At 40.0% G+C, this 12,023-nt stretch overlaps 1 protein-coding gene across 1 annotated transcript in view; it reads right to left on the bottom strand.

Annotated features, from left to right (window-relative positions):
* Positions 1 to 12,023, bottom strand: part of LOC122917954 (complement factor H-like) — a 170,314-nt gene that overhangs the window by 26,606 nt on the left and 131,685 nt on the right. The window lies entirely within an intron of this gene.

Here is a 12,023-nt window from a genome sequence, read left to right as displayed (position 1 = left end):
TTTGAAAGAATCAATAAGATCGATAAACCACTGGCTACACTAATCCAAAAGAAAAGAGAGAAATCCCAAATTCATAAAATTATGAATGAAAGGGGAGAGATCACAACTAACACCAAGGAAGTAGAAACAATCATCAGAAGTTACTACGAACAGTTATATGCCAATAAGCTTAGCAACCTTGATGAAATGGATGCATTCCTGGAAAAATATAAACTACCAAAATTGAACCAGGAAGAAATCGACAACCTGAATAGACCGATATCTAATAATGAGATTGAAGCAGTGATCAAAAATCTCCCAAAAAACAAGAGCCCAGGACCTGACGGATTCCCTGGGGAATTCTACCAAACCTTCCAAGAAGAAATAACACCTATTCTCCTGAAGCTGTTTCAAAAAATTGAAGCAGAAGGAAAACTTCCAGACTCTTTCTATGAAGCCAGCATTACCCTGATCCCCAAACCAGGCAAGGACCATACCAAAAAGGAGAATTTCAGACCAATATCACTGATGAATATGGATGCTAAGATTCTCAACAAGATCCTAGCCAACAGGATCCAACAACACATTAAAAAGATTATCCACCATGATCAGGTGGGATTCATCCCTGGGCTACAAGGATGGTTCAACATTCGTAAATCAATCAATGTGATACAACAAATTAATAGGAGAAGAGAGAAGAACCACAAGGTCCTCTCAATTGATGCAGAAAAAGCATTTGACAAAATCCAACATCCGTTCCTGATTAAAACGCTTCAAAGTATAGGGATAGAGGGAACATTCCTGAACCTCATCAAATCTATCTATGAAAGACCCACAGCAAATATCATCCTCAATGGGAAAAAGCTTGCAGCCTTCCCGTTGAGATCAGGAACAAGACAAGGATGCCCACTTTCACCACTCTTGTTCAACATATTATTAGAAGTCCTAGCAACAGCAATCAGACAACAGAGAGAAATAAAAGGTATCCAAATTGGTAATGAAGAAGTCAAACTCTCTCTCTTCGCAGATGACATGATTCTTTATATGGAAAACCCAAAAGACTCCATCCCCAAACTACTAGAACTCATACAGCAATTCAGCAATGTGGCAGGATACAAAGTCAATGTGCAGAAATCAGTGGCTTTCTTATACACTAACAAGGAAAATACAGAAAGGGAAATTAGAGAATCGATTCCATTTACTATAGCACCAAGAACCATAAGATACCTGGGAATAAACCTAACTAAAGAGGTAAAGGATCTATACTTGAGGAACTATAGAACACTCATGAAAGAAATTGAAGAATACACAAAAAGATGGAAGACCATTCCATGCTCTTGGATCGGAAGAATAAACATTGTTAAAATGTCTATACTGCCTAGAGCAATCTATACTTTTAATGCCATTCCGATCAAAATTCCACCGGCATTCTTCAAAGAGCTGGAGCAAATAATCCAAAAATTTGTATGGAAACAGAAGAGACCCCGAATCGCTAAGGAAACGTTGAAAAACAAAAATAAAGCTGGCGGCATCACCTTACCTGATTTCAAGCTTTATTACAAAGCTGTGATCACCAAGACAGCATGGTACTGGCATAAAAACAGACACATAGACCAGTGGAACAGAGTAGAGAGCCCTGATATGGACCCTCAACTCTATGGTCAATTAATCTTCGACAAAACAGGAAAAAATATACAGTGGAAAAAAGACAGTCTCTTCAATAAATGGTGCTGGGAAAACTGGACAGCTATATGTAGAAGAATGAAACTCGACCATTCTCTTACACCGTACACAAAGATCAACTCAAAATGGATAAAAGACCTCAACGTGAGACAGGAATCTATCAGAATCTTAGAGGAGAACATAGGCAGTAATCTCTTCGATATCAGCCACAGCAACTTCTTTCAAGATACGTCTCCAAAGGCAAAGGAAACAAAAGCGAAAATAGACTTCTGGGACTTCATCAAAATCAAAAGCTTCTGCACAGCAAAGGAAACAGTCAAAAAAACAAAGAGGCAACCCACGGAATGGGAGAAGATATTTGCAAATGACAGTACAGACAAAAGGTTGATATCCAGGATCTATAATGAACTCCTCAAACTCAACCCACACGAAACAGACAAACACATCAAAAAATGGGCAGAAGATATGAACAGACACTTCTCCAATCAAGACATACAAATGGCTATCAGACACATGAAAAAATGCTCATCATCATTAGCCCTCAGGGAGATTCAAATTAAAACCACATTGAGATATCACCTTACACCAGTTAGAATGGCCAAAATTAACAAAACAGGAAACAACATGTGTTGGAGAGGATGTGGAGAAAGGGGAACCCTCTTACACTGTTGGTGGGAATGCAAGTTGGTGCAGCCTCTTTGGAGAACAGTGTGGAGATTCCTCAAGAAATTAAAAATAGAGCTTCCCTACGACCCTGCAATTGCACTCCTGGGTATTTACCCCAAAGATACAGATGTCGTGAAAAGAAGGGCCATCTGTACCCCAATGTTTATAGCAGCAATGGCCACAGTCGCCAAACTATGGAAAGAACCAAGATGCCCTTCAACGGATGAATGGATAAGGAAGATGTGGTCCATATACACTATGGAGTATTATGCCTCCATCAGAAAGGACGAATATCCAACTTTTGTAGCAACATGGACGGGACTGGAAGAGATTATGCTGAGTGAAATCAGTCATGCAGAGAGAGTCAATTATCATATGGTTTCACTCATTTGTGGAGCATAACCAATAGCATGGAGGACAAGGGGCATTAGAGAGTAGTAGGGAATTTGGGTAAATTGGAAGGGGAGGTGAACCATGAGAGACTATGGACTCTAAAAAACAGTCTGAGGGGTTTGAAGTGGCGGGGGGGTGGGAGGTTGGGGTACTAGGTGGTGGGTATTATAGAGGGCACAGCTTGCATGGAGCACTGGGTGTGGTGAAAAAATAATGAATACTGTTTTTCTGAAAATAAATAAATTGGGAAAAAAAAAAAAAAACCCGACAATAAAGAAGGGCAAAAAAAAAAAAAAAAAAAAAAAAGATCATCGAAGCAGAAAATCAATAAAGAAACAAGAGCATTGAATGACACATTGGACCAGATTGACCTCATAAATATATGCAGAACATTCCACCCTAAAACAATAGAATACTCATTCTTCTCAAGTGCACACGGAACCTTCTCCAGAATAGACCACATACTGGGTCACAAATCAGGACTCAACTGATACCAAAAGACTGAGATGATTCCCTGCATATTCTCAGATCACAAAATTTGAAACTGGATCTCAATCACAAGGAAAAGTTCCGAAGGAACTCAAACAGCTGGAAGCTAAAGAACACCTTGCTTAAGAATGCTTGGATCAACCAGGAGATCAAAGAAGAACTGAAACAATTCATGGAAACCAATGAGAATGAAGACACTTCGGTCCAAAACCTATGGGATACAGCAAAGGCGGTCCTAAGGAGAAAATATACAGCCATCCAAGCCTCGCTCAAATAAAATTGAAAAATCCAGAACACACCAGCTGTCTCTACACCTTAAAGAACTGGAGGATCAACAACAAATCAAACCAACTCCACACATAAGAAGGGAAATCATCAAGATTAGAGCTGAGATCAATGAGGGAGAAACCAGAGATACAGTAGAACGTATCAATGAAACTAGAAGCTGGTTTTTTAAAAGAATCAATAAGATCGATAAGCCACTGGCTACACTAATCCAAAAGAAAAGAGAGAAAGCCCAAATTCATAAAATTATGAATGAAAAGGGAGAGATCACAACGAACGCCAAGGAAGTAGAAACAATCATCAGAAGTTATTACGAACAGTTATATGCCAATAAGCTTAGCAACCTAGATGAAATGGATGCATTCCTGGAAAAATATAAACCACCAACATTGAACCAGGAAGAAATCGACAACCTGAATAGACCGGTATCTAATAACGAGATTGAATCAGTGATCAAAAACCTCCCAAAAAACAAGAGCCCAGGACCTGACGGATTCGCTGGGGAATTCTACCAAACCTTCAAAGAAGAAATAACACCTATTCTCCTGAAGCTCTTTCAAAAAATTGAAGCAGAAGGAAAACTTCCAGACTCTTTCTATGAAGCCAGCATTACCCTGATCCCCAAACCAGGCAAGGACCCTACCAAAAAGGAGAACTTCAGACCAATATCACTGATGAATATGGATGCTAAGATTCTCAACAAGATCCTAGCCAACAGGATCCACCAGCACATTAAAAAGATTATCCACCATGATCAGGTGGGATTCATCCCTGGGCTACAAGGATGGTTCAACATTCGCAAATCAATCAATGTGATACAACAAATTAATATGAGAAGAGAGAAGAACCACATGGTCCTCTCAATTGATATAGAAAAAGCATTTGACAAAATCCAACATCCGTTCCTGATTAAAACGCTTCAAAGTATAGGGATAGAGGGAACATTCCTGAACCTCATCAAATCTATCTATGAAAGACCCACAGCAAATATCATCCTCAATGGGAAAAAGCTTGCAGCCTTCCCATTGAGATCAGGAACAAGACAAGGATGCCCACTTTCACCACTCTTGTTCAACATAGTATTAGAAGTCCTAGCAACAGCAATCAGACAACAGAGAGAAATAAAAGGTATCCAAATTGGTAATGAAGAAGTCAAACTCTCTCTCTTCGCAGATCACATGATTCTTTATATGGAAAACCCAAAAGACTCCACCCCCAAACTACTAGAACTCATACAGCAATTCAGCAATGTGGCAGGATAGAAAGTCAATGTGCAGAAATCAGTGGCTTTCTTATACACTAACAATGAAAATACAGAAAGGGAAATTAGAGAATGATTCCATTTACTATAGCACCAAGTACCATAAGATACCTTGGAATAAACCTTACTAAAGAGGTAAAGGATCTGTACTTGAGGAACTATAGAACACTCATGAAAGAAATTGAAGAAGACACAAAAAGATGGAAGACCATTCCATGCTCTTGGATGGGAAGAATAAACATTGTTAAAATGTCTATACTGCCTAGAGCAATCTATACTTTTAATGCCATTCCGATCAAAATTCCACCGGCATTCTTCAAAGAGCTGGAGCAAATAATCCTAAAATTTGTATGGAATCAGAAGAGACCCCGAATCGCTAAGGAAACGTTGAAAAACAAAAATAAAGCTGGCGGCATCACCTTACCTGATTTCAAGCTTTATTACAAAGCTGTGATCACCAAGACAGCATGGTACTGGCATAAAAACAGACACATAGACCAGTGGAACAGAGTAGAGAGCCCTGATATGGACCCCAACTCTATGGTCAATTAACCTTCGACAAAACAGGAAAAAATATACAGTGGAAAAAAGACAGTCTCTTCAAAAAATGGTGCTGGGAAAACTGGACAGCTATATGTAGAAGAATGAAACTCGACCATTCTCTTACACAGTACACAAAGATCAACTCAAAATGGATAAAAGACCTCAACGTGAGACAGGAATCCATCAGAATCTTAGAGGAGAACATAGGCAGTCATCTCTTTGATATCAGCCACAGCAACTTCTTTCAAGATACGTCTCCAAAGGCAAAGGAAACAAAAGCGAAAATAAACTTCTGGCACTTCATCAAAATCAAAAGCTTCTGCACAGCAATGGAAACATTCAAAAAAACAAAGAGGCAACCCACGGAATGGGAGAAGATATTTGCAAATGACAGTACAGACAAAAGGTTGATATCCAGGATCTATAATGAACTCCTCAAACTCAACCCACACGAAACAGACAAACACATCAAAAAATGGGCAGAAGATATGAACAGACACTTCTCCAATCAAGACATACAAATGGCTATCAGACACATGAAAAAATGCTCATCCTCATTAGCCCTCAGGGAGATTCAAATTAAAACCACATTCAGATATCACCTTACCCCAGTTAGAATGGCCAAAATTAACAAAACAGGAAACAACAGGTGTTGGAGAGGATGTGGAGAAAGGGGAACCCTCTTACACTGTTGGTGGGAATGCAAGTTGGTGCAGCCTCTTTGGAGAACAGTGTGGAGGTTCCTCAAGAAATTAAACATAGAGCTTCCTATGACCCTGCAATTGCACTCCTGGGTATTTACCCCAAAGATACAGATGTTGTGAAAAGAAGGGCCATCTGTACCCCAATGTTTATAGCAGCAATGGCCACAGTCACCAAACTATGGAAAGAACCAAGATGCCCTTCAACGGATGAATGGATAAGGAAGATGTGGTCCATATACACTATGGAGTATTATGCCTCCATCAGAAAGGATGAATACCCAACTTTTGTAGCAACATGGATGGGACTGGAAGAGATTATGCTGAGTGAAATAAGTCAAGCAGAGAGAGTCAATTATCATATGGTTTCACTTCTTTGTGGAGCATAACCAATAGCATGGAGGACAAGGGGCGTTAGAGAGTTGTAGGGAATTTGGGTAAATTGGAAGGGGAGGTGAACCATGAGAGACTATGGACTCTGAAAAACAGTCTGAGGGGTTTGAAGTGGTGGGGGTGTGGGAGGTTGGGGTACCAGGTGGTGGGTATTATAGAGGGCACGGCTTGCATGGAGCACTGGGTGTCGTGAAAAAATATTGAATAATGTTTTTGAAAATAAATAAATTGGGGAAAAAAGTATATAAGCTTTTATTTCTTGTATTTATTTTCAGCATAACAGTATTCATTGTTTTTGCTCCACACCCAGTGCTCCATGCAATCCGTGCTCTCTCTAATACCCATCACCTGGTTCCCCCAACCTCCCACCACCACCACCCCCACGCCACTTCAAACCCCTCAGACTGTTTTTCAGAGTCCATAGTCTCTCATGGTTCACCTCCCCTTCCAATTTCCCCCAACTCCCTTCTCAAAGAAAGACATTAAAACAGCACCAGTGTGCTTTGGTCATTTGAGCATCTGACTCTTAATGCTCAGCTCAGGTCTTGACCTCAGGGCTGTGAGTTCAAGCCCTGTGTTGAGCTCCATGCTGGGCATAGAGCCTAGTTAATAAATAAATAAATAGCAATAAATAAACAAATAATAAATAAATAGACATTAAGTTCTTTGAATTGAATAAAAAGAAAAACATTTTAAATAAAATTTTGTGAGATGATACTGAAGTAGTGCTGAGAGGGAATTTTACCATTGTATAGCTGTAATAGAAAACAATAGACTGCATATCAACTCATTGTTTCTGCTTTAAGATATAAAAAGGCAAAAAGACCAACATCCATATAAATTTGAAAATACAGACTATTATTAGGGAGACGGTGGAAGAGGTTTTTTAAATTATTCTCTATTTGATTTATTTGTGCTCTAATCTTTATTATTGCTTCCCTTCTAACTTCGGATTTGGTTTGTTTTTCTAGTTCCTTGAGGTTTAAAGTTAGGTTGTTTATATAAGATTTTCTATTTCAAAGTAGGCATTTGTCACTAAAAATTTCCCTCTTCCCACTGCTTTTGCAGCATCTCTAAATTTTGTTATAGTGTGCTTTTGTTTTCATTTGTCTCAAGATTTTTTTGTACTTTTCTATTTTTTTTTAAATTTATTTTCAGCGTAACAGTATTCATTGTTTTTGCACCACACCCAGTGCTCCATGCAATCCATGCCCTCTCCAATACCCACCACCTGGTTCCCCCAACCTCCCACCCCCTGCCCCTTCAAAACCCTCAGATTGTTTTTCAGAGTCCATAGTCTCTCATGTCTCAAGATATTTTTTAAAAATTCTCTTGCTCTCTCTTCTTTGATTCCATTGTTGTTTGAGAGTGTGCTGTTTTCTTTCTACTTATCTGTGAATTTTCCTATTCTTTTTGCTGTTACAGATTTCTAGTTTTACTCCACTGTGGTTGTAAAAGATACTGTATAGAATCTTTCACGTGCAGTTGAGGAGAATGTACTCTTCCACTGTTGGGTGGAAAATTTCATATATATCTATTAGGTCCATTTTGTTTACATCGTTGTTCAAATCTAGGGCTTCTTTCTTGAATTTCTGTCTGGGTGTGCTATCCATTATTCAAAGTGGGGTACTGAAGTCTCCTAATATTATTGTATTGCTGCCAGTTTTTCTTCTTTAGATCTGTCAATATTTGCTTTATATGTTTAGGAGTTCCAATGTTGGATCCACATATGTTGAGAATTGCTACATCTTCCTTTTGAATTGACTCCTTATTATTACACAATGACCTTCTTTGTTTCGAGAGACAGTTTTAGACATAGTCAATTTTTTTCTGATAGAAGTATAGCTCCTCCAATACCTTTGGTTGCCATTCACATGAAATATATTTTTCCATTCCTTCACTTTTAGCCTATTGTGTCTTTAAATCAAAAGCGAGTACTTATTTGTTTTACTCATTCAATACTATATTCCTTTTAATAGGTAAGTTTAATCCATTTACATTTAACGCAATTATTGATTGGTGAACACTCATTCCTTACATTTGGATAACTGTCTTCTCTTTTGTGATTGTTTTTCAATCTCTTCCACTTTTGATGACTTCCTTTATTATTTGATTATGTTTTATAGTTATTCACTTTGATTCTTATCTTTGTACATTTATTAGTTTTTTAATGGTTTTCTTCCTACTTAATGAAGTATAATTGACAAAATTGTATATATAAAGTGTACAATGAGATGACTTGGTACACATATGCATTTGGAAATTATTTTCAAAATCACATTATTCACCTCATAATTACTTTTTTTTTTTTACATGGAATGCTTAGGATTAACTCTCTTAGGGGGCACCTGGTGGCTCAGTGATTATGAGCCCAGGGTTCTAGGATCAAGCCCCGCATCAGGCTCTCTGCTCCATGGGAAGCCTGTTTCTCCCTCACCCACTCCCCCTGCTGTGTTCCCTCTCTCACTGTGTCTCTGTCTGTCAAATAAATAAATAAAAATCTTAAAAAAAAAAGATTGACTCTCTTAGCAATTTGCAGATATACAATACATTACTACCTATTATATTCATCATGCTGTACATTAGATCTTCAGAATTTTTCATCTTATAACTGAAGGCCATCATCTTCTCACCGCCCCCCCATTTGCAAGCCACTGATAATTACCATCCTACTCTCTGCTTCAATGAGTTTAACCTTTTCTTTTTTTCTCTCTCTCTTTTTGATTTTATATACAAATTAAATCATGAAATATTTGTCTGTCTAGGACTGTCTTATCGCATCTAACATAATATCATCTAGGTTCAATCATGTTGAAGTAAATAACAAAATTTTCTTTTTTCTCATGGTTGAATAATATTCCATTGTATATTGCATCACCTTATCCATTCACCCATCAATGGACAGAAGCAGGTTGTTTCCATATATTGTCTATTGTGAATAAAGCTATAATGAACATGAGGGTGCAGATATTTCTTCAAGATACTGATTACATTTTCTTTAGATATATACCAGAAATGGGATTGCTGTGTCTTATGATAGTTTCATTAACTTTCTGAGAGCTTCCATATTGTTTTCCATATGCATATCACAAATTACATTTCCATCCAAATATACAAGTGTGCCTTTTACTCCACATTGTCAGCAACTCTTGTTATCTCTTGTCTTTTTTAAAAAAGCCATTTTAACAGTTGTGAGGTGATAGTTAATTGTGGTTTTGGTTTGAATGTCTGATGTTTAGTGATTCTGAATATCAACTGAGAATTTGCATGTATTCATCAAAAAGGTATTCTAAGTTCTGAAGAGAAAACTTTAATTTAAAAAAGAGACAAGTTACCTGTTCTCAGGTATTTCCATTCTCTTCAGGAAGTTTGTTATCAAATAAGTAATTAAAGAGATGTATGATTTGCATTGCAGTAGATAAATTCTATTTAGAAAAATAAAATACAGCAAGTTGATACAAATTTGAGTGGGAACATTCCAAATATGGTGGAATAGGATGGACCAGAACAACATTCCTAATGCAAATTGGAAAAACAACAAACTCATGTGTGTGTGTGTGTGTGTGTGTGTACGTTGAAAGGAACTAGATGTTCTGAGAAAAAAAATAAAAAGGATTAAATGACCTAAACCAAAGTGAGAGAAGGGCCTGTTTCATGCAAACATATTGTTTTTCATCATTTATTACCTGGTTGTGTTTGCCAACTCTGGATATGGATTGAAGATAAGGCTTTGCCTGAATGTGTGACTGTGATGAGAAAAAGAAAAACTAGGCAAATTTTGGAGGAATGTCTAACACGAAAAGTTCTGAAACCCTGCAGAATAAGCATGCTTTCCTGGAGCCTAAGTAGTTTCTTACGAGTGGAGCAACAAATACCATGGAGGACAAGGGGAGATGGAGAGGAGAAGGGAGTTGAGGCAAATTGGAAGGGGAGGTGAACCATGAGAGACTATGGAATCTGAAAAACAATCTGAGGGTTTTGAAGGGGCGGGGGGTAGGAGGTTGGGGGAACCAGGTGGTGGGTATTGGAGAGGGCACAGACTGCATGGAGCACTGAGTGTGGTGCAAAAATAATGAATACTGTTATGCTGAAAAATTAAAAAAAAAAGAGTGGAGTGGAAGTTACTATAGTTTTGTAGAGAAAGTCCTAATAAGAGAAGACTCTTGTTTCAAATACACAACTGTATTGCCATTAAGACAGTTGCTACCTTTGAAAGTAACTCAGAATGAGACTTAGAAGCAGAGTTCAAAACGTCAGAAAAGCAGGATGAATCTCTCAGAGTGCTTGGGATGGGGAAGAGAGACCAACCAGGTTCTTGATAAAAAGCCAAGAAGTGGGGGGGGGGGACAAGATGGCGGGGTACTAGGAAGAGGCGTCTTTTCAGCTGGTACCCCAAAGTGAGCTGATTACCTACCAAAGAACTCCGATCACCCATGAAATCAGCCTGAGATCAGAATTATACATGCCTGGATCTCTACAGGGGCAGAAGACGCAAGTGAGCAGGTAAAGCGGAATGGGAATGGCGGACTGATATCAGAAGATCAACAAAAGGGGGAGGGAGCCACCAGTGGCGACCGGTGGGAAAGTAATACCCCAATACAAGCGATAGTGCCCTGCGTCTGGGGACCAGCATTAACTTGGAGACTGGTTGAAAGCACTCCAAAAGAGCAAAGGATCGCAGGGGGAAATTGTGGGAATCGGGGCGGCTAGGGACAGGGGCTTAAGTCCCCGGTCCCAGACGGCCTCCCCGGCACGGAGGCAGAGAGAGTGCAGCGGAGAAACCGACTCCTGGTCCCTAAGCCGCCAGCGCGCCCCAGAGCGCGTGGGTTCCGGCTCCTGTGAGGGGATGGGAGCTGCGCCAGTCTGCAGAACGCGCGCTAGCCCTACCACAAAGCTTGAGATGCCCGCGCACATCGCTCCAGCTCTCCTGGGTTACTAAGGCCCAGGGGCGCTTCTTGACCTGCGCCATTGTTTCAAAGTCTAAGCCGCGCGCGCGCAAAACTCTTCCCCAGACAGAGGCGCGCAACAGACCAGCCTACGGCTTACGGACCAGCGCCCCATTCTCAGTGCCCCAGACACGCGCCGGACACACAGCCGCCTCTGAAAAGAGGTGCGCGCAAGCCAGGCACTCCCAGCCAGGGCCGGCGGCAAAATCTCAGTGTGCGATGGCTGCTTGGAACCTCCCTGGCAGTCAGGAGCTCCCAGACAGCTGCCACTGCCTTGGCTTTGGGGACGAGCAAGAGATCCTGCACCCCCAGGGTCTGAAACTTGGAACCTGCTCTGCCAGCGCCCAAGGGGGAATTTATTCAGCTTCTGCACCAAGACTGAGGCTTCTCTCTGAGACGGAGATCAGGGTGCGGTTTGATTTCTTTTAATACTACAAAAACCATCAAAGGCGGTCAAGGTGAGAGGAAAAAAAGTGAACAAGCAAAAAAAAAAACCCGCCAGAGAACAAAAGCCTGAATAAAACCAGTTTCCCCAGAGCCCACCCCCTTGAGGGGGGCGGGGGGACTCAACTCAGGAAACATCATTGATTGACAACCCACGTGGCAGGCCCCTCCCCCAGAAAACAAACCAAGAAAGAAAAAAAAAAAAAAGGACTACAAGAGAACCACCACTACTTCACAGGA

Source organism: Neovison vison, chromosome 10 (assembly GCF_020171115.1).
Source record: "Neovison vison isolate M4711 chromosome 10, ASM_NN_V1, whole genome shotgun sequence".
Lineage (NCBI taxonomy): Eukaryota > Metazoa > Chordata > Mammalia > Carnivora > Mustelidae > Neogale > Neogale vison.
This window is presented reverse-complemented; position numbering and strand designations above follow the sequence as displayed.